This window comes from Sphaeramia orbicularis, chromosome 11, assembly GCF_902148855.1.
Source record: "Sphaeramia orbicularis chromosome 11, fSphaOr1.1, whole genome shotgun sequence".
NCBI classification, from domain to species: domain Eukaryota; kingdom Metazoa; phylum Chordata; class Actinopteri; order Kurtiformes; family Apogonidae; genus Sphaeramia; species Sphaeramia orbicularis.
The window spans coordinates 3255608-3278517 of NC_043967.1; the positions used below are offsets into that span (position 1 = coordinate 3255608).

At 42.3% G+C, this 22910-nt stretch overlaps 1 long non-coding RNA gene across 1 annotated transcript; it reads left to right on the forward strand.

Annotated features, from left to right (window-relative positions):
- Positions 1 to 4550: 4550 nt before the first annotated feature.
- LOC115428002 (uncharacterized) lies at positions 4551 to 22910 on the forward strand. The gene is made up of 3 exons (XR_003936568.1): positions 4551 to 4579; positions 9024 to 9034; positions 22769 to 22910. It is a non-coding gene; the product is annotated as an uncharacterized LOC115428002 (long non-coding RNA).

Consider the following 22910-nt stretch of genomic DNA (forward strand, 5'->3'; position numbering starts at 1 on the left):
TAATAATAATAATAATAATAATAATAATAATAACATTCCAAGTACTAGAAAGTTTATTTCAAAACATTCATGGAGAGAGAAAAAAAAGAAGAAAAAAAGAGAAGAAAATATTTTCATTGTATTAACGTTTTTATGTGCGAAGATATTAACCAAGATATTAAGAAAACCTATTTTTGAATGAGCTGAATTTATTAAAGTTAAGAACAGAGAAATAGAGCTCTGAAATGGGAGGTGCGGTTACATCACTCAACCATCAACAGAGTTATTAATTACATTTAATCTAAGGTAATGTTTATAATAATCATTTATAGAGAAGTGTTATTTATTTGTATTATTGTTTTTGTTGTTGTTGTTGTTGTTGTTGTTTTTAGTTTTTTCTTTTAAGACACATCATCAGTAGTGGACCCTGGAATCATCGGGTGTTTGGGCCATTATCACTAGAGCCCCCCTCCTCCAAGGAAGGCCCTGCCAGGGAGGATCAGACCCCGGAGTGGGTCATTTTTGAATCAATTGTGTTTTGTTTAATTTGCTAAATTAAATAAAACAGTGACAGCAGCACTGAGCAGCGACGGCAGCGCTGGAATCAGATTCCAGCAGCCAGCCACCAGGCCTAAAGGTACTGTGTTCAAGTGCAGCTGTTAAAAAGCCTTAAAATGCCACCTAAGTCAAAAGCAGAGGCTAGAGCGGATGAAGAGTACGCTTGACTGTCCCAGGTATTTGAACTACTACAGCAGCAAAAAAGGAAATATTCACAGCATTGTTGAATCAGCAACAGGAGAACTTGAAGGGGTTTGTGAAAATCCTCATGGACTCCAAAAAACTCCAGACTGGAGGGGCTGAGTTAAGATAAGGGACCTGCAGGAGTTAAAGACCAGCCTAGAATACACACAAAAGGAAGAGGATGAGTTCAAATCTGAAAACTCTAAGCAATCACAACGCAGCAGTTCATAGCAGTCAGATGTTTTCAGAGTGTGTGATCATCTGGTAGCTGTCACTGACAAGATGGAGTATGTGGAGGCACAGTCCAGGAGAAATAACCTGGTTTTTGAGGGAATGGTGGAGTCACCTGGGGAAACCTAGACAGAGACAGAAGAGAAGGTCAAACAGGTTTGAGCTGAAAACCTTCAGATGCAGCAGGGGATAGAGATGGAACAGGCCCACCGCATAGGCCAGCCTGGAGGGGACAGACCCAGGCCCACTGTGGTGACCTTTGTTAGATATCAGGACAGAGCTGCCATTCTTCAGTGCACCAAGAGACTAAAGGGAACCACCATTTACATCAATGAGGACTTTACTGATGCAGTGAAAATAGTGGGGCAGCTTAAACCAAAATATCCATAACAATTGTGCATTTTGTGATAAAAGCATGAAATTCGGCACACATGTAGACATTAATATTCTGAAGAGATCTGGATATTGAGCCATCTCAGATTTGACCCCTGATAGCCATGACAGCCATTTTCTTCAATGGCTGGCTGCGGTTGCTGGTATTTGACTGACCTGCTCATCTACAGAGTACTGTAGGTTGACTTTGGGACTTGGTCCATCTGTAAATGGGGGGGGGGGTATTTCAGGAAATTTTCAGATTCAACTTTAGCCCTGATTTTCTGATGCTACAAGATATTCTAAGCACTCCTGTGTAATTTTTTTTTAAATTTTCATCCAAAACCCCACCCCACCCTGAAAATTACTTTTCAACCCTGAAAACATGGGGTTTTTGGCAACTTTCAAACCTTCTTCACTTTTGATAAAGTACAATGTAACAATCTGCTCATGCTGGGTCCTAAATGTTTTTTTGTCAGACATGTCATGTCTTCAGAGTGCTTTGCACTACAAAAAGTGTAGAGTCAAGGTCAAATTATAGGTCAAAGGTCACCCAAATGGTCCAAATGCATATTTCATGGAATGAAGCTTTTAATGTGGGTTCTTCCAAATGTTGGGCTCAGGTTCTCTCTTCATAACACATCTACTGACCACAAACAACTGACATTCAATAAGACACATTCAACAGAACTATTTACTCATGTATTCTCCATACAGACATGTCAAAAAGAACAAACAGGAGTTTCACTTGACTTTGACATTTACATGAATATGTCCTGTTGTGGGTGACACAGTGGTGCAGTGGATAGACCTGGTGCCTCACAGACAGAAGGTCCTGGGTTCGATTCCAACACCAGTCGATGGGGGTGGGACCTTTCTGTGTGGAGTTTGCATGTTCTCCCCATGTCTGTGTGGGTTCTCTCTGGTACTCTGGCTCCTCCCACCAGCCAAACACATGCTCTGATAGGTTAATGGGTCATTCTAAATCACCCATAGGTGTAAATGTGACAGTGATTGTCTGTCTCTATATGTTCAGCCCTGAAATGAACTGGTCACATGTCCAGGGTGAACCCCGCCTTCACCCATAAGTTGCTGGGATAGGCTCCAAGTGACCCCTGTGACCCTAGTGAGGATAAAGCGGGTTCAGAAAATGAATGAATGAATGAATGAATGAATGACTGAAGTGTTAGTGATTCCCGCCAAAATGTGTGCTAGTGTTTCCCCCCACATTAATGGCGGCAAATTCAAATGGAATGTACATGTTGCAATATTTAGTCTGTAATGTGTCTTTAAAGGGCCAAAGGCCTTGGGGGGTCCCACCAGGAAACCAGAGGGAACAGAACTGAGGACAGATTTGATAAATGTCGGAATGGTATGAATTTTTGAAAAAAACTAGGCATTTTGGTGACCTTTAACCTACAACAAGACTTTGACATTAGACATTCATTCATTTGTTCATAGTACAAAGTACTAAGTAAGTACTAAGTATTGTATCGTAAGTACTTACGATACAATATGGCACTGACAAGATCATTAAATGGCCCATCATGAACATATTTATACATTGCACTGGACAAAAGAGTGGAAAAGCTGTGAAAGTTGTGGTTTTCGGAGTTAAAAAAGTAATTTTTGGGGTGGGGTGGGGTGGGGGGGGGGTTGGACAAAAATTTCAAAAAAATTACACAGGAGTGCTTAGAACATCTTGTAGCATTAGAAAATCAGGGCTAATGTGGTATTTAATATTAAGCACCCCCCTTTACTGTAAATGGTCAGGAAAGACCAGGGAAGAACCAGCACTTGAAATTGTGCAAGACATAACATTCTAATTAGACTAATTAGCATAATTAGTCTAACCTGACCTTAAGGCTACGTTTACACGGCAACACTAAGATCCAATTCCGCAAAGATTTCTCCTTTGCGTTATAAAATCATTCCGCGTTAAGACGAAGCCGCTATGATAACGATCTGTGTTCACATGAGTCCGCGAGGACGGCTGAATACGCTGTAGTGGCCATGCCAGACCAGTAGCTGGCGATGTAGAGCTGTAGTGAAACAGTGGCGGTAAAACACGTGCCTGCGCACAAACGATTTCCGGTTTAGACAGCCTTTAAATGAGAAGAAGAAGAATAGGCGGACAACACTATTTACAAACAACAATGGCGAGTGGTAGAACGAAGACGCAGGACTTCTTTGTGTGGACAGACGATGAAGTTGGGTTGTTGCTGGATGTGGCCCTGAATTATAAAAGTTAGCAGCACGTATTTTGTTCTGACACCGGCCATTGTTGTTGTGGTTGTTCCTTCTTTTCCGCAGCTTTATTGTGTCATAGAGGCTGGCAAACCAGCTTGGAGGCGCATTACCGCCACCAACTGGCCTGGAGTGGGTTAACTGGTGGTTCTTGGCTGCGCGCGCATGCGGTGACGTCATATTTTACCCCGGAACGCTCCAACTCGCGTTAACACAGAGCTGGAATGCGGAGCGTATCGATAACGTTCCACCCTGGACCCTGGTATCAAAAGTTTCCGGATTCAGGCACTCTAGGCACCGTTTCCATGTTAACAGAAGGCTAATCCGCCATGAAATCTTCCCGGAGTCGACTGAATCCTACGCCGTGTAAACGGCCCCTAAATGCACAGGTCTGTGTGTGTGTGAGGGAGACTGCTCACAGGAAGGACTTCTGATCACTGGAAAGAACCATGAGTCGGTGACAATATCTTGATCATAAACTGTCAGAGAACAGTTACTGCTGCCATGTTGGAAAACAACTGCCATGTAAAATTTTGTAGTGGCCAAAAGTTTTCAATAAATACGTAAATGTGACAGTAAGAATGCTAATGTTGATATCTTGTTCCACAGTCTGAACAGAAAAGTATTACATTATTGCAAAATGTCAATTTTATGCAGATTTTGAGCGCCACCTTGAATCAAATCAAAATTTTGACCTCTGAGCAGACTGGAACCACAAAAAATGACTTCAGCACATCCCAAACTATAGAAATAGACACCAAGAACATGAATATTTATCAGTTGTGTCTAATTCTATGCTTAAATCAATTTTCACCCAACGCAATTGGTGGCTATCTTGAAAAATGGCCGTTCAAGACAAAATTTGAGGCGGCTCAATATCTATATCTGCTCACTATCTATCAGTCTACATCTGTGCCGATTTGGTGCTTTATCACAAAATGTACAATAGGTTAGCTATGCTACCCCACTAGTTGGCTAACTGGTGTGATTTTCGAGTTCAGCGTGTGCTGTGTATGCCTGTCAATCAACCTTGGTTAGGCATCTACGCCCAAAAAACCCATAAAATAACTATCTTTCAACATAGTCTAGCTGCAAAGCGATCTAAGTCTCAACACCTGCACTGTTAAGCTAGCATGTCTTGACCACAAAAAATCCCCTAGTTCGTTATTCTGTTTTTTTCTGCTCTACACTCTCTTTACCACAACTACTTTCTAAAGATGTAAAATAGATCTATTAGGTCGAATCTGACCTCTACTCTGAGTTCATCGCAGGCAGGTGTTAGTTCAATCAAAACCACACACACACGAATCAAACCTGACTGTTCAGTACCTCTTAAAATAAAAATACAAGATACAGTTGGAAAATATAACTCAGAATATAACTTAAGACTTGCAAAAATTAAAAAGACTCTTCAAAGTAAACAACTTTGTAATGTAAAGATTAAGCAGCCAACTAATGATGTTACTTTTCCTCTCCTCCATTTTGGTTCATGATGCATGATGTATGATATTCACCTGACATTGTAAAATTTAAAGTCACATTCAACTACCATTCAAAACGATCCGTTTAACAGTTGTTAATCACTTGTTACCCATGTTTCCTTGTTTCAGGCCGCGGGATACCCAATGAACTCGCTGCCGGTGGGTGTCCCTCAAAAATTTCTGAGGAGCTGCTACCCAGTGCCTCTGCTGTAGCAAACATGTACGAGCAAGAGCCGGGATCCTCGCTGACTTGGATGTAAACCTTTGGGACGGACCCCTTTTCATCTGAGGAGGACAGACGTCATGCAGAACAGGACTTTGGGGAGAACTACCCTGACATTTCTCTTCTTTTTAATCATGTGGTAAACAATGACTACACTGTTTTCCAAGATGCCTTGTTGTACCTCATGAATGTAACACAAAGATATGTCTGAAAAAGTAACAGAAATTCTGTTAATTTTTGTGTTGTAGCAGGTGGAAGTCTAGCGTCTAAGTAAGCAGACTAAGAACGGAAGGTTGCTTTATTAAAAAAAAAACAAAAAAAAAAAACGCCAGGGCAAAAGGATCCCATTGTGCACTTGAACACCCCTAAACTGTCAGCTGAAAAAATGGGCAAATGAAACTGTATTGCTTAGAACTCTGTCTTGTATTTCACTATTTAGGTGGAAAAAAAAAAACTCTTGAATATATCGTTAGAAAACTATAAAACATGTTGCACCAGTGTTGCCAGAATGGCAGAATCCTCATACAAGATTTTGTTTACTTACAAAAAATGTAACAAAACAAACAAAAATAAATTAAATTGTGAAAATCCAAACTTGTACATTAGCTTTCACAGCATTCTAACTTGGGTAAAGTGCAAGAGAACAGAATAAAAACAATGCACACTAAAGGGTGTTTTTGAACTGTAGACTTACTGGAAATGTCATTCAAAGAACAAAAAAAAAACAAAACTAAACTATTCAACTGTGCACAAACATGTTGTACCATACTCTTCTAAGAGTATGTTTTCCAGTGCTGCCAGTGCATCAGAGTGTCCAGTGAGTCTTTGTGTGTTATCACCAAAATCGTCAGTTTGACATTTTTGGCAAAAGGTACAATTTTGCTGCCATTCTTCAGTGCAGATCCTGCAGCCAATAAGGCTTTAGCAGCATGACCAAACCATCAGCTCAGCCACTGGACCTGCAAGTGTGATTCACAAAACAGTTTTGGAAACAACAGTATTTGCTTATTGTTTTAATAACACTTTATGATGAGAAATGCTATTTTCTTCATTAAAGGTGGGGTACGAGATCTTAGAAAATGGTTCAAGCAAGCTACATTTTGAAAATACACAATTCAAAAGTCCAAACCCCTTTCTTCAGACATCCCCCTGAAGCCACGCCTCCAGAGTACTGGCACATGCAATGCTTGTTCCCAAGGGTTCACGAGTGCTGCACAGCAACAATTTGCCGGCTATGGCCCCGGCTCCATCCCCATACAACCCCGGCTTGGGCTTTGACCCTGGCTACTGCCCCCGGTCCCAGTCCATGCATATCTCATTCAGTCTCCTCCAACTCCCCCGCTCTTACAGAACAACCCCCCTTCAGACCTATCTGACTAGCATTATATTTCCTAGTGATTTATGTTAGTGACTGTAATGTTGCACAGTGCCTCCTGGTGGTAGTTTAAGGGAGTTCTTTTAGTTTTAAAGTCCTCAGTTTCTATTGGCTGTTACAGTCACATGATTAAGGTGAAAGCTCAGAGCAGCCATTTTAATAGTCAAATATATGTGGCCATGTGCTACAGAGCATCCTAGTCCAATCCATCGCATCCATCACTGTTGAGCCTTGAAGAAGCTTTGTTTGTAAGTGTATCCTGTTTATAATATTTGTACAGGTTATAGTTTGTGATTATTGTGTCAGTTTATTTCATAATTCTTAAGATTTATAAGTGGATGCTAAAACTTCATATTCCAGTTTGTATATATGAACATGTCTTTGTGTCTGTTTCTTTTAGTTTCACAAGAAAGATAATAACTCTTCTGATACTGTAAGACGCTGTGACAAGACCAACAGTAAAGAGCTTTCAATTTACTTCTACATCTCAGATATCATTCGCTTTACAGCTTTGAAGACCAGTGTTTAGCTATCTGTCACTTCGTGTAGCCACACATGCAGGGGACAGAATAGTGACAAAACAGTTTGGGGGTGAACTTTTCATCCTAATATAACTAATATATCCCAGCTCTGGCCCTGGCTTCATTTCCTGTACCAGTTGTTCCAAACCTCTGAGAACGCACCATTTATGCACAAACAGGGGTACGCACAGAGGGGGGAGGGACAAATGGCAGTCAAGTTTGATAGACATATCACCGTTCAATCATTTTGATTGGGTGCTTAAAATGACTGGATGGTGTTTTTCCAGTCCTGTCCATTCCACAGGTGACTACATGTTTTGTTTTTATTTTTTGTGTTAGAAAATGGTATTAATTGGTTGTAATTGGGGTGTGAAAGGGATTTTAAGCTATATAGTCAAAAATGCTCCTGTAAAACATCTCCCACCCCACCTTTAAAAGAGGTCAATTGTACTCATATGTGTTAGGGAGACCCACCTTTGTCCATAGTAATATCAGTTCATTGCATGTTGATTTGTGGTTTTAGAACACCTGACTTAAGATCTTCCATCCCTTTGAATATACTCAACATTATTCAGCATTCATTATTACTGCTAAATATGACAGAAAGTTCATACGTTTTGAACATTTTTTTAGTTATGTGTAGTACAGTGTAAACTTTTGGACCATAAAATACTTTTTAAAATTACATTTGCAGACAATACTACAGGAAGCGTATTGCATTCACAAAAAAAAAATAATTTCGGCTCTGTTTTTCTGAATTAATGAGATAATTATCTCATAATACGCAGAAAAAATAAGTTAAAAAAAAATCGGCGCTGTTTTTCTGAGTTTATGAGATACTGTTTCCTGAAAAAAAAAAAAAAAAAGCTCTGTTTTATGAGTTATGAGATACTGTTTCCTGAAAAAAAAAAAAAAAGAAGCTCTGTTTTTATGAGTTTACGAGATACTGTTTCCGGAAAAAAAAAAAAAAAAAGCTCTGTTTTTATGAGTTTACGAGATACTGTTTTCCCGGAAAAAAAAAAAAAGCTCTGTTTTTATGAGTTTTACGAGATACTGTTTTTCCGAAAAAAAAAAAAAAAAAAGCTCTGTTTTTATGAGTTTACGAGATACTGTTTCCGGAAAAAAAAAAAAAAGCTCTGTTTTATGAGTTTTACAAGATACGTTGTCTGGAAAAAAAAATAAAATGTGGCTGTGTTTCTCTGTCAGTGGGACAGTGGTCCTGGTCCAGGCAGGAGCTCCTTCTATCTGTGCTGCTGAAAGCCTCTCGGGGGAGCGTGAATTGTTTCCGTTCTCGTGTAACCGGTTTCCGATGACGGATCTGGAACTAGTTTCGTTCACAGAAATCAGAACCAAGCCCCGCTTCGTGCCGGATCAAGCCTTCAAGCACACCGCGCTCGGAGCCTGTAACCCGGCTTCCTGACAGGGCACGACCGCGTGATGGGAGGTTGGCATTAATGAAGTCAATAAATGACATTCACCAGCATTAAGAAAATATACACAGCAAAGAGTGGCAAATGTGGATTCATTTATTTGTCGGACCTGATGGAAAGCATTAGTCAGAACTAGATCCATGGAGGAGCGGCTTGGTGTACCGGTTCGTCCCCCCTCCAATAACTTTCCATCAGGTCCAGGGTGGACAGCTATCCGCTCCCCGTGTGTAGCCGGACCTGGAGCGGGGTGGACGGAGCAGCTCAACTGTCAGAACAGCGCTCTCGGACCTGTAGCCCGGCTTACCTGACAGGACAGGACGCGGTGATGGGAGTTGGCATTAATGAAGTCAAATAAAATGACATTCACCATGATTAAAGAAAAATGCGTCTTGGTGTCCCGGTTCACCCCCCACCCCCGGACAGCTTTCCATCAGGTCCAGGTGGAAAGCTATGGGGGTGGGGGGTGAACCGGGGCACCAAGAGCTCCTCCACGGATCTAGTTCTGACTAATGCGTTCCATTAGGTCCCGACAAATAAATGAATACACATTTGCACTCTTCTGCTGTGTATATTTTCTTTAATGCTGGTGAATGTCATTTTATTTGACTTCATTAATGCCAGGACCTGGAGTACGCTGCTGACACCATCCTGCTCAGCACATCCTACAGTCAGCTGACAGATGCTCTGGGCAGTTACAGTGAAGAGGCACAGAAGCTTGGCCTCCAAGTGAACTGGACAAAAACCAACCTCACGCATGTCAGTGATGGGCCAGATCCACCTCCCCTGCAGCTTAGTAATGACATTGTAGAACCTGTCAAGAGCTTTGTGTATCTGGGGTGATGACAGACAACGGGGACCTAAAACCAGAGATTACCCGCAGAAGGGCCCTGGCAGCATCAGCTCTGCAGTCTCTCTGGAAACCACTGTGGCGGAACCAACCATCCTCACGCAGACGAAGCTCCGGATCTACAACTCTGGCCGTCCTCTCCATCCTGCTCTATGGCTCGAAACATGGCCCTTAAACCAGACTCTGGCTGCCAGAATAGATGGCTTTGATAGCAGGGCTCTCAGAACCATCGAAAACATCAGGTGGGACCCGGCGGGTTTCCAATCAGGTGCTTGGAGCCCGCACACGCCAGCCCAAAGCAATCCAGCCTGGCCGGCCAACGTCGCCCCCGCTGGTTCGGTCATGTCCTCCGCCTCCCTCCTGACCATCCAACAAGAGCCATCCTTCAGTTTGACCCAAAAGGCCGCAGACTGAACGACCACAAGGCAAGTCCCGCACCCGATGGCTCGACGTCATTGCAGGCGACCTCCGACAACATGGAGTTACCATGGAGGACGCAGAGCAGCTGGCACAGGACCACCAGCCATGGAAAACACTGGTTCACCTGGTCGGGCCCAATGCACCGGGACAGGACAACCCGCCCCATGGCCAGGAGTCCTAGTAGTAGTGGTAGTCATTAATGCCAACTCCCTCACCGCGTCCTGTCCTGTCAGGAAGCCGGCTACAGGCTCCGAGCGCCGGGGTTCTGTCGAGTTGAGCTGCTCCGTCCACCCGCTCCAGTCCGCTTACACACCGGGGAGCGGATAGCTGTCCACCTGGACCTGATGGAAAGTTATTGGAGGGGGGACGAACCGGTACACCAAGCCGCTCCTCCATGGATCTAGTTCTGACTAATGCTTTCCATCAGGTCTGACAAATAACTGAATCCACATTTGCACTCTTCTGCTGTATATATTTTATTTAATGCTAGTGGAATGTCATTTATTTGACTTCATTAATGCCAACTCCCATCACCGCGGTCGTGCCCTGTCAGGAAGCCGGGTTACAGGCCTCCGAGCGCCTGGTGTGCTTGAAGGGCTGATCCGTGCACGAAGCGGGGCTTGGTTCTGATTTCTGTGAACGAAACTAGTTCATGATCCGTAATCGGAAACGGTTACCGAGAACGGAAACAACTTCACGCTCCCCCGAGAGGCTTTCAGCAGCACAGATAGAAGGAACTCCTGCCTGGACCAGGGACCACTGTCCCAGTGACAGAGAAACACAGACACATTTTATTTTTTTTTTTCGGAAAACAGTATCTCGTAAACTCATAAAAACAGAGCTTTTTTTTTTTTTCCGGAAAACAGTATCTCGTAAACTCATAAAAACAGAGCTTTTTTTTTTTTTTTTCGGAAAACAGTATCTCGTAAAACTCATAAAAACAGAGCTTTTTTTTTTTTTTTCGGAAAACAGTATCTCGTAAACTCATAAAACAGAGCTTTTTTTTTTTTTTTTCCGGAAAACAGTATCTCGTAAACTCATAAAAACAGAGCTTTTTTTTTTTTTTTTCTGGAAAACAGTATCTCGTAAACTCATAAAAAAAGAGCTTTTTTTTTTTTTTTTTTTTTTCCGGAAAACAGTATCTCGTAAACTCATAAAAACAGAGCTTTTTTTTTTTTTTTTTCGGAAAACAGTATCTCGTAAACTCATAAAAACAGAGCTTTTTTTTTTTTTTTCAGGAAACAGTATCTCATAAACTCAGAAAAAACAGCTTTTTTTTTTTTTTTCAGGAAACAGTATCTCATAAACTCAGAAAAACAGAGCTTTTTTTTTTTTTTCAGGAAACAGTATCTCATAAACTCAGAAAAACAGCGCCGATTTTTTTTTTTTAACTTATTTTTTCTCGTAATTATGAGATAATTATCTCATTAATTCAGAAAAACAGAGCCGAAATTATTTTTTTTTGTGAATGCAATACGCTTCCGTACAATACAGCAAAGGCATCTCTTCTTTTTTTTTTTGTTTTTGTTTTTTGTTTTTTTTGATGTGAAGGCATCTCTAACTGTTGCTGCCTGGGCCTCTGTCAGGGACACTGTTGTTCTGCGGTTGGCATTTGCAAACTCCATCAGCCTCTTCATTGTGGTGGAGATTTCTTGCAGTCCCTGGGCTGCCAGAACGTCTTACATTTGATCCAAAACCACTTGGAGGCCACTATCCTCTCATCGACTGAAATAAAAGAAAAATATACAAGCAAACTGACGTCTGTTCTTGTTGTGAAAAATTAGCCTATCTACAGTTAAAGCAAGTACAAGGTGATTTTAACTGAAAACAGTTTCAAATGAATGCCTTTATTTAACCTGAGCCAATAAGACCATGAGCACAAATATGAACTATCTATATCAGGGGTGTCCAAACTTTTTTTAAAGAGGGCCATATCTGATAATGTGGAGATTGCCAGGGGCCAGTGGTCCCTTCGGACGTTTTTTAAACAGTAAAAATTACATATAAAAGCGATAATTTTAAAAACAACTTTATTTTCATTGTCACAATATCATTTTTTTTAAATGGCAATGTAACCAAATCTAAGCCACTCAGGTGTGAACAAATTAAAAAAAACAAAACATTTCTGCCTTCCTTTCACATCTGGAGTCAGATAACATAGAACAAACCGTGTGGAGTATCTTAAACGTCCAAGAAGTTGATAAAAATCTTAACCCCACATTCATTTTAAACATGACTTATATGAGTAATCATTACTCATATATTACTCAGTAATGTAAAGTCTGTTAACGTTTAAGATGAAAACATATGACTCTTACTCTTGTCTTTCACAAAATCATTCAGAAAGTAATATTTTGTGTCACATCTACAAGTACATAACACCAGCAGTTACAGGCAACTAACCTAGCAACTTGGTAGCCTACCCTGGTGGTGAATTCACTGAACTCACAGGTTCACATGAAGAGTCACTGTTGTGAGTTTAAAGCAGCTTGAATTTGCTTCACTTTTTCAGAACGCTCACTCCCTGCTAGCGTGTCGTATGCGTTAGCATGTTTTGTCTGCTAGTGTGTCTTTACATTGAATTCCTTAAACAAGACAACAGCCTCTTGACAAATTAGGCAAACACAATCGCCTCGATTTTCAGTGAAAAAAATTTGTAATTCCCATCTCTCCTGGAAGCGGCGGCCCTCACTGTCAACTTCCGTTTTTTTTATTTACAGGCGCCATGGTTAGAAATTAGCGAAAATGGTTCACGGCAAAGTCATAGAGCCAGATAGAGTTAGAGTGGTGCTGCCACCATGAGGTGAAAGGAGAAACTGCATTTTGAACCTTTTATGATTCATGTACTCGGATCAACAGTCCAAGCGGGCCATAAAGAATACATTATAAAACCGAAGCTGTGGGCCGTATAAAATCTGACCGCGGGCCGTGATTGGCCCCCGGGCCGGACTTTGGACATGCCTGATCTATATAGTTACTTGGTCAGATTCCCCCAAAGTTCGACTAAACTACTGCAGGTAGACCTTACAGACAAAAGTACTGTAGCTCCTAACTGACCACTTTAGAGGAAAATCCATACAAATTTACAACCCGAAATCCTGTGCAAAAAAATGAAGCAATTTAGGTACTGGGAACTTTGATGGCCAAGGTGGAGAAGGGTTCCATGTGAACAGCAGATGAACATGGGTCAATCGGTCCTAAGAGATGGGCGAACACCGTTTGGAAGGATGGGACGACGGCCTGCGTTGCCCCCAGCCGATCGAAAGGGTGTCGGGTTCAGATCCCCGAATCTGGAGTGGTGGAGATAGGCGCCGCGAGACGTCCCATGCAGTAACACAAATGATCCTGTAGAACCTAGCGGGAGCCCCAGGGAGAGTTCTCTTTTCTTTGTGAAGGACAGGGCGCCCTGGAATGGGTTCGCCCCAAGAGAGGGGCCCATGCCCTGGAAAGTGTTGCGGTTCCCGCGGTGTCCAGTGAGCTCTCACTGGCCCTTGAAAGTCCGGGGAAAAAGGTGTAAATCTCGCGCCAGGCCGTTCCCATATCCGCAGCAGGTCTCCAAGGTGAACAGCCTCTGGCCTATTAGAACAAAGTACTTAAGGGAAGTGGGTAAGTCAGATCCGTAACTTCAGGATAAGGATTGGCTCTAGGGGCTGGGTCGGTCGGGCTGGGGTTGCGAAGCGGGGCTGGGCTGGGCTCGTGCCGTGGCCGGGGGAGCAGTCGCCCCCCTCTCCCCGATGTCGGAAGCGCGGCAAGCGACCCAGTTCGCTGGGGCCCTCGGCCGTGGTGCCTCCTGCGTTGCAGTTGTGGGGTTTCTGGTGGGCCGGTGTCTCTATTTGTAATAACTAGTAGAGAGTAGAGAAACCTCTAAGCATATTCCCCTTTAGAGGATGGTAATGGATTGTTTATTTGGTTACTGTGTACTTCATACTCTATTAACCAATACCCATATGTGTGCCCCTTTTAGTGTTGACCATGTCTACCCCGAGAAGGAGACCTGCGCCTCGTTGGGAGCTCCGCAGATCCTTGTCATCCCCGAGGGCCCATCATGTCCCGCCCCCAGTACCTGACAGACATCTTGTACATGGAGAGACTGAGAGCCCTGTTTCCCAGGCTTTCTCCACCCCCAGTAGACCGCATTGGACTCTAGTCCCTAGAAAACCCTATTTCCTCCCAGCAAAGAAAAGGGCATGTTGGTTTTTAGTTTCAACAAAGATTGGCGTCAATCTTTCACCAACAAAACCTTACCTCAGTCAGTCACCTTGGGACTTAAGATTCCTTGGACCGCACAAAAGTGTCAATTTTGCCCTATAAACCTCCCAACTGCGAGAGAAGTGTGGCGGCATGTAAAACAATTGTATAGGTCTTGTAGGGTGTCTTTCTATGCACTAAATGTGCGGGCTACTGGTTGTCCCTCCGGCAAGCTCTCACTCATGCCCCAAAATGGCGATCACAGACTAAGAGTCAACCCAAACCCATGGCAGGTCACAGCTGCGGTGATTGGTCTAGGGCAATCTCTATCTTGAGGAGTCTCTCTCTTCATAGAAGGAGAATACACCTGGAATCTTACCTGCAGCATCCCGACTTCTCTCATCCCATCACGCGGAATATGCCTCGTGCTCCGTGGGCAGACTCTGACATACATCCTAAAGGACATTCTGAATGCATACCCAGATGATAAAACGTGTGTCGAACAGGCAATGGAGGTCTTGCCTATGTGTACTAAAAGTCAAATCTAATATTGATGCAAGGTTCTATGTAAAGTACAGTATTCTCTTAAGAATACTCCCTGCCATAGGGGTCCTGGACTTACTCAGGTAATAGACAATCTCAGATTGGAAATGGACCCCATTCGCCCGGTCTCTGGGGTCAAGGACAAACTCTGGTTAGCTTTTGAGAGCCCCAAGTTTGAACATGTAAAACCATGGCCAATGACCCTCATGCAAATTGGGAAATTGGTCAGATGCGTGATAGATTCCTTAAGGAATCCGAAGATAAAAGCAAAAGTCAGAAAGATTCGCACCGGGCCCCCTAACAAATTTGGCTTAGCCCACTCACGGTTGACATACAAATTGAGGCAAGAAGCTGCAGAGAAGTCCTTCGCAACATTGGCATCTGATATACTTGATGGACGGACTGGGTCACAGTGTACCATCGACTGTGAGGAAATCCTCAATGTATGTAAAGGTATCTGGGAGAGGGCGGATACCTTTCAGTCTCTGGGCCAATTTGGTAATGCCACGTTAGCGGATAACTCCCACTTCTCCTCTCCTATCTCAGCATTTGAAGTTGTCTCGGTTATCAAGAAGCTGGATCAGGAAAGTGCTCCTGGTCCGGACAGCTTGAAAAGAAATGATGTCCATCGAAAATGCTACTCTCGGATTCAGACGGAGAAAGGGCTACCTGAGAAAATCTTTCTCCAAGTCAGTGTCAAGCAGGGGGATCCCATGTCCCCCATGCTTTTCAACCTGGCCTGGGACCCACTTCTCCACAAATTGGAAGAATTAGGCAAGGGATTCGATTTGTGTAACGGTACCTCTGCCTCGGCCATGGCTTATGCTAACGATTTGGTTCTCCTGAGCGACTCGTGGGAAGCTATACACATGAACCTCAAAATTCTGGACAAATTCACTGAGCTGACAGGGTTGGCGGTCAATCCTGCCAAATGCCACAGCTTTTTGAGTCAGAAAGGGAAACCAATCGTCAATGCCATGGCTTGGACACTAAGAGGTCAGCCTATTCACTTAGGTGGTCCCTCAGACTGGATCACGTACCTCGGCGTCAAAATTGACCCTTGGAAAGGCTTTTTGAAACCCACTATTAGGGAAAACCTCTGGGTTCTCTTAAATAGGATTTCAGAAGTGGAAGTCAAACCTACAATCAAACTTGACATACTATGTACATTTGCTATCCCCCGATTGTCCTATGATGCTGACTTTGGCATGGCAAACAAAACACTTCTGGAAGATTGTGACAGGGACATTTGAACAGAAGTACGTAAGTGGTTCCACTTACACCCCACCACGGCTAACGGCCTGCTCTACTCATGTTATTGTGATGGGGGACTGAGTATCTCTGGACTCAGTGTGGTGATCCCAGCCACTCAGATTAGGAGACAGGTAAATCTGCTCCAATCGTCAGATGTTCTCACCTGGTTTGTTGCCAATTCCTCGATTGATAGAGGTTCTCTGTCCAAGAACCTTAAATCCCTGACGGGGGATTTGGAATGTGAAACAAAATTCATCCACCAGGTTGACCTCAGTAGAATTTCTGGAAGGACACTCAAATCCAGAGAATTTAACAGGTGGAGGAAATTCAAATTTCATGGCCATGGCATCAGATACTCTCGAGATGATAAAATCTCAAAGTGTTTGCTCCGGGATCCAGTGGCGGCAGGCTTCACTCAGTCCAAATTCATTCTCGGACTTAAAATTTGGTCCAACTCCCTTCCAGTGCAGGCCTCAGTCATGTATGGAGCACACGGTGATACCCCCATTTTCCGTGGAAAATGAACCATTCAGGCATGTCATGTGTAACCCATGTTACTACTAGGCCTTGAATAGGAGAAAGGAATTAAATTAGACGTTTCAATTAAACTAATCCACTCTGATGTTAATAGCACATAAATTTCTGATATAAGGGAAAATGTCTCCATCATTTACATGAAGGGTGTGTTTTATTTCAAGGTGGTTGTAAACAAAGAGGTGATAATGGGAATTAAAATGATTGAAAGTGATTTTAGAGATAAACGCGCTATATTTTACATTGAGGAATCAGAATGCTGTATATTGACATCACCGACGAATCAGCATGCGCCTTCTTGGCATTCCAGGAAGTGCCAGCCACGTTTTGTGTCCACCTGGTGCTGCGGTGAGAACGGAGATGAGCCGTGCCTCTTTTGCTCCATTAAGCATGTTAAAAGAACTTAATTCTAATCCATGTTAGACAGTGGATTCCGACAGAGATTTTCATCATCTCTTTATTTATGATCGGTTTTAGCTAAAAGCTACCAGAGTTTTTTCCCTAGATATCATGGCACTCCCTGCTATAGTTAGCCAGCATTGTAGCTGCTAATTAGCATGCAGCTAATCACCACGCAGTGAAGCAGAGACAGCGACGTGAGTTTTTATTTGATTTACTCTTCAGTCATCGTGCTGCGTGTTAGCACACTGTTCGAACATGTGCCGGCTGTTTTGTAAAGCTAAATATTAATATTATTTTTATTCTCATGTCACCTGTTGCTACAAAGTGGATTGAAATTCGGGTGTGTGAGCTGTGCTAACGTCCATTAGCAAAGCTATATTCCAACATCCTGTTCTGGTGAGTGCACTTTATTTTGTGATAGAGTTTGAAATATTGATTATTGTTATGTGATACTCTGATAGTGTAATTGATTATCACACTGAAAGTTAAGGCAGACAGAGGATTAGAGCAGGTAATTTGTATTGTATGTTTAAATTCCAGACTAAAAAAAAAAAAGGGAGAAACTGAACACAATTATAATTACTCTTATTTTCTTTCATATTCATGATCATTGTTGTGTGTAATGATTTAATTAAAATAATATTGCTAGAATAAAGTAGTTTATAATAGATAAATGAGTAATTGTGTTTGGCCTATCCAGGCCGGGTCTTTTGTTATCCCTGTTTGTTGTCAGCGCTGGATTTGTTTTGCTCTTGGAGTGGATTTCTGCTGCTGTTCTGCTGAACTACAGTTAGTAGCCACAGAGGACAGTAGTCGTGGCGGGCCAACCCAACTTTCGAATCTGAACTGAACTGCTGTTGTTCCCGTTGCTTTCACCTGGAGATCCGGTAGGACTGATCTTTACTAGAGACTCTGAGGATTTATTTGTGAACTGGAGATCCTAACTCTTTGGGGTTTTATTTTTCCCTTTTCATTGGACTGAGAAAAAAAACAACAACAACAACAACACTTCAGTTATCACTGGTTACTGTGAAATGTAAATTGGTTGTATTCTCTTGTTGTTTTTCTGTTCAGAGATATTTTTTTGTTTCTATGTGTTATGCACTCTAATGCTCAATTGGAGCCGACAGGCTGTTCCAACTAGTCTGCCTCTAGGTTAAAAGTTACTAAATTTCAGCTTAGAAACTAAAAGGGGCCATCAGGTGCAGTGTGTATCAGTGAAAATAGATTATAAATAGATAATACTTAAGTTCATTTCAATAATAAATATAAATTAGATAGTAATAAGACAGTTATAATAACAAACAGATGCTAACTGTAAACAAATGTGCTCATTTGAGTAGCCAATTAGTCAAAATAGGGTTTCTAGTATAAAGTGTGCAAATGCCTTTGGAAGGTAAATTGGTTTAAACATTTATACATCATACCCTGTGGAAAAAAAACAATACTGTATGCCTGTTATGTTTTTCATTATTTTGTTTATTTAAATTTTCTTTTATATACAACTATGCAATACACTGTTATACTTACCCATAGGCTTCTGAGCTTTTCTTACTTTTGTTACTCCATAAGTATCTATAACACCACTCTCTCCTGTGAGCTGAATCTAGTCTCTGAAGTACTGGTCCAAGTAATTGTCTAATATAAACTGTCCACATTAGGTTAACGCTGAGTGTGGTTACACATGTCTAAATGTGAAGGGCTCAAGTCTACCCACATGAGGTGACACAACAATGTGTGTAAGGTCCTAGGCAAGGTGTGTCGAACCCGCAAATGGAAGGTTGTTGCCGAAAAGAAATTGGTGAAGAAAGATGGCAAAGTTGGGATCCCAGACTTGATTGTGTTCAAAGGCAACAAAGCCTTGATCATAGATGTCGCAATCCCACTTGAATCCAACGACATGTCGACTCTTACAAATTAGGCAAAGTCGACAAATACAAGAAATTAAAATAAGCGGTGAAAAGACAATTTCCTGGCACCACTGTTGTCTCGGTTTGGGGCTTTCCAGTTGGTGCCAAAGGAAAATGGTATGATCGTAACACCACTCTCCTCCGAACCCTGGGTGTACCATCCATATCATGCAGATCCATCGTGAGGTGTTTCTGCAAACTTGCACTATGGGGAACAATCAAGTTGTGCAAAGGATTCAGAAACGCTGCCTCGGAAACCTAATGTCACCTTACTTTCAACAGAAAGTAATTCTTGACATGTTGCCCTACTAGTCTAACACTGAATGCTGCCCCGGAACCCAATGTTGCCTGTTGCCTTAGAAACCTAATGTTGCCTTACTTTCAACAGAAAGTAATTTCTGACTTGTTGCCCTACGAGTCTAACACAGAATGCTGCCCCGGAACCCTAATGTTACCTTACCCTCACCAGAGGGTAACTCCTGACCTGTTGTCCTATTAGTCTAGCGCAGACTGTATTCCACCCGTGAAGTGGGGATTACAAGGGGAGGCATATCCAGCATGATTTCTGCATTGTGTGATATCCGGTGAGTTGGTCTCAATGGAAATGATGATTCCAATTACAATTCCCTGTTGGAACGCCTACCCTCCTCGGCTTGGTGTCACTGGCGCTGGTGGTGACATTTGGGTACCATTCATTATTCACTGGCAACGTCATATGTAGAGTGATGTATCTTGCCACCATTCACCAACACTCTCTAATGTCGTTACATCAAGAGGATGAACAGGGAACAGCAACCCCACAGTCAATGGAGGCTTAGTTCTGAAAGCGGGTCGAACTGTGTCTTATGTTCTATAGCTCTGCAGTTCCCCAACTCACCAGGGCGCCTCGGATCGGATGTGTTGGGCATCCTTGACAACATTGGTTCCCTACTTGTAAAAGCAAGGGATGATTACCGCCCATGCTGCTGTGTTTCCACGTGGAGATTCACAGTCCCTTAAAGTGCGTCGACGGTGGTCATATCTATGACCCTCTTAAAATAGCCAAATGCCTTGTCATCTAATTAGTGATGCGCATGAATGGATGAACGAGATTCCCACTGTCCCTACTTGCCCTCTAGCAAAACCACAGCCAAAGGAACGGGCTTGGCAGAATCAGCGGGGAAAGAAGACCCTGTTGAGCTTGACTCTAGTCTGCAACTGCGAAGAGACATGAGAGGTGTAGAATAAATGCGAGGCTCCGGCCACCGGTGAAATACCACTACCCTCTGGCACGTGCAAAGCAGGGGGCCGGGGGGGCTTGAGCCTCTGCCGCTTTGATCCTCTGATTACAAGTGCCCTTTTTACTCTTTTTTTTTTTTTTTTTTTTTTTCGCAAAAAACTGCATGACTAAAATTTTTGTGACTAAAATTTTGATCAATGATAATAAATGTTAAGAGTGGTTTAATTTCGCCGTCACTTGACCTGGTCATGGTGCCCTTTCATCTCTGTCACGCCGCGCCCCTTCCTCCTGTGCAACCTTGCTTGCAACACACACACTCGCACATGTCATGCGGTCTGGAGAATCAACGAGGAGGAGGGAAGAGCCGCGATTCAAGATACGTGAGAGTCCACCCCGCTATCTTTCAAAAACATTCACATGTCGCTTTTGGTCCTGGTCCTATTCTTCAACAACTACAGTTCTGGGGGCCAAAAACCGATCGTGAGTAAATAATTCAATATCATCATCATGTCATGGAATTAGCTCACAGACTAGCACACTCTAACAGCTAGGTGCCCACCTGAGTCTCAGTCCTCGCTGAAGTAGTCACAAATATTTGCTTATATTTTATTGCCATGAACTGTTGAGTTTTAGCGGCAAAATTGTAACACATGCTAATAGTCCTCACTTTTGACACTGAAAGATATATATTTTACATTGTAGAAAATGCACATCTTTTACAGTAGCCTAATGTAGCCTACTATACACAGAGTAGGTGCAGCCTGAGTCTAGTCTAATTAGTCATATGAATTTATTGAATGAAAATAAGCAACAGCCACCCCACAGTTTTCAAATAATTTTAACAAGGTATTTCCAAGGACTTGCTTGAAATATGGAGTCTGGAAAATAATGATAATTCTGAATGATAATAATACTGATAATGACACTAATAATGATAATATTGAATGATAGTAATAAATATAGTAATAATAATGATGATGATGAAGATGGAGCATTAGTATTATATATCTTTTTTGGAAACTCAGTGACACTTTTTATTCAATTTTGTATTCATTCCATACACATTGGTGGCAAGCTACTGTTGTAGCCACATCTGCCCACCACCAACCACTCACTCACCCCTTACATTCACTCATGAATAATAAAAAAAAACTTGACATGCATGGTGTGTATGTGGGTGCATTGGTTGTATTTCTTATATATTTTATTGTTTTGTTATTTAGTTTGAAGATGCCTTGCAAAGAAAGGTGCATTAAACAAAAAAGAAAGGAGCTACTTGAAGCTGCTAAAAGTAGCGGATCCCTTACCAACGGGGTGAAAAAAAGTACTACAGGTAAGCACAATATAAGGAATAACATTACATACTATTCATGGGCATTATGCACACCATTCACACACATTAATTATGTTTAAGTTGTTGTAGCCTGATTTAAACGTATTTGTATACTTTTTAATCCTAGATGGACAAACAAAGTGATAGGTCAGATGAGGAGATGAAATGGAGCCACCACAAAATTTGCAAGGGACATCAAGTCATCAGACAGACTTAATAGAAGGCAGTGACAGTGAGATACAGTCTGAAGGTGTGCAAGGGACATCAAGCCATGAGACAAAAATAATTTAGGGACATGGCCAACAGGAGACTTCTGTTGTGAATCAACATTTCAACCTTTACTGAACCTAAAACAAGATTTTGATTTTTTGTAAATAATTACCAAGATTTCTATTTTTGCATATGTTACAAAGAAGAAGATTTAATGAGAGAACTGGAAAATAACTATTTTGTATCGAGACTGAACCAGAGAAGACGAAAAATTCAACAAAAAGAGTCAAAAATCAAAAAGGAAAATATAAAAGTTGAATTAGGATCAGTTTCAAAGGGATGAAGAGTGGAAAGGACTTGGAGGAAAGAAAGAAAACGTATACAGGTATTTACAGAAGTCTTACACACAGACACCCATACAAACATCTTTTAACCATGGGGGGCGGGGGGTTACTTTTTAGCAAAGTTGGTAAATATTGGTCTGGTAATATATCCCTCATGTTCCTGTAAATGTCTGCAGTTCCAGAATTTGCCACATTTGGGATGGGGATTATTCAAGATCAGTGAGACCATCCTTTTCAGAGTGATCTTCACCTGGCCTGCAAGGAGGCTACAACAAGGAAGAATTTCAAACCTAATTTTTATCACTTTATTCAGCTGTGTGAGTTATTACATAGTATTATTGTAGCTGTCTGCCAAACTACTGTAAAAATGTATACTTTGTGTAGTGAGTTATTAAACATTTCAAATCACATGTAACTGGTGGTTTTTCGTTTTCATGTGCCCTTTTGGAAGTTTGAGCCCCTGCCCCTTTATAGCTCTCTGCATGGCACTGACTTATTGTTTTTTCAGTTACCCGGTGAGGAGGGGAGGCGAGCCCCGAGTGGGCTCTCGCTTCTGGTGTCAAGCGCACCACCGAGCATGACCCACTCCAGAGACAGTGGCAGGTGGGGAGTTTGACTGGGGTGGTACACCTGTCAAATGGTAACGCAGGTGTCCTGAGGACAGAAACCTCCCGTGGAGCAGAAGGGCAAAAGCTCGCTTGATCTTGATTTTCAGTATGAATACAGACCATGAAAGCAGGGCCTCACGATCCTTCTGACTTCTTGGGTTTTAAGCAGGAGGAGTCAGAAAAGTTACCATTGGGATACCTGGCTTGTGGCGGCCAAGCGCTCATAGCGACATCACTTTTTGATCCTTCGATGTCGGCTCTTCCTATCATTGTGAAGCAGAATTCCCCAAGCGTTGGATTGTTCACCCACTAATAGGGAACGTGAGCTGGGTTTAGACTGTCATGAGACAGCTTAGTTTTACCCTACTGATGATGTGTTGTTGCAATAGTAATCCTGCTCAGTATGAGAGGAACCGCAGGTTCAGACATTTGGTGTATGTGCTTGGCTGAGGAGCCAATGGTGCGAAGCTACCATCTGTGGGATTATGACTGAACGCC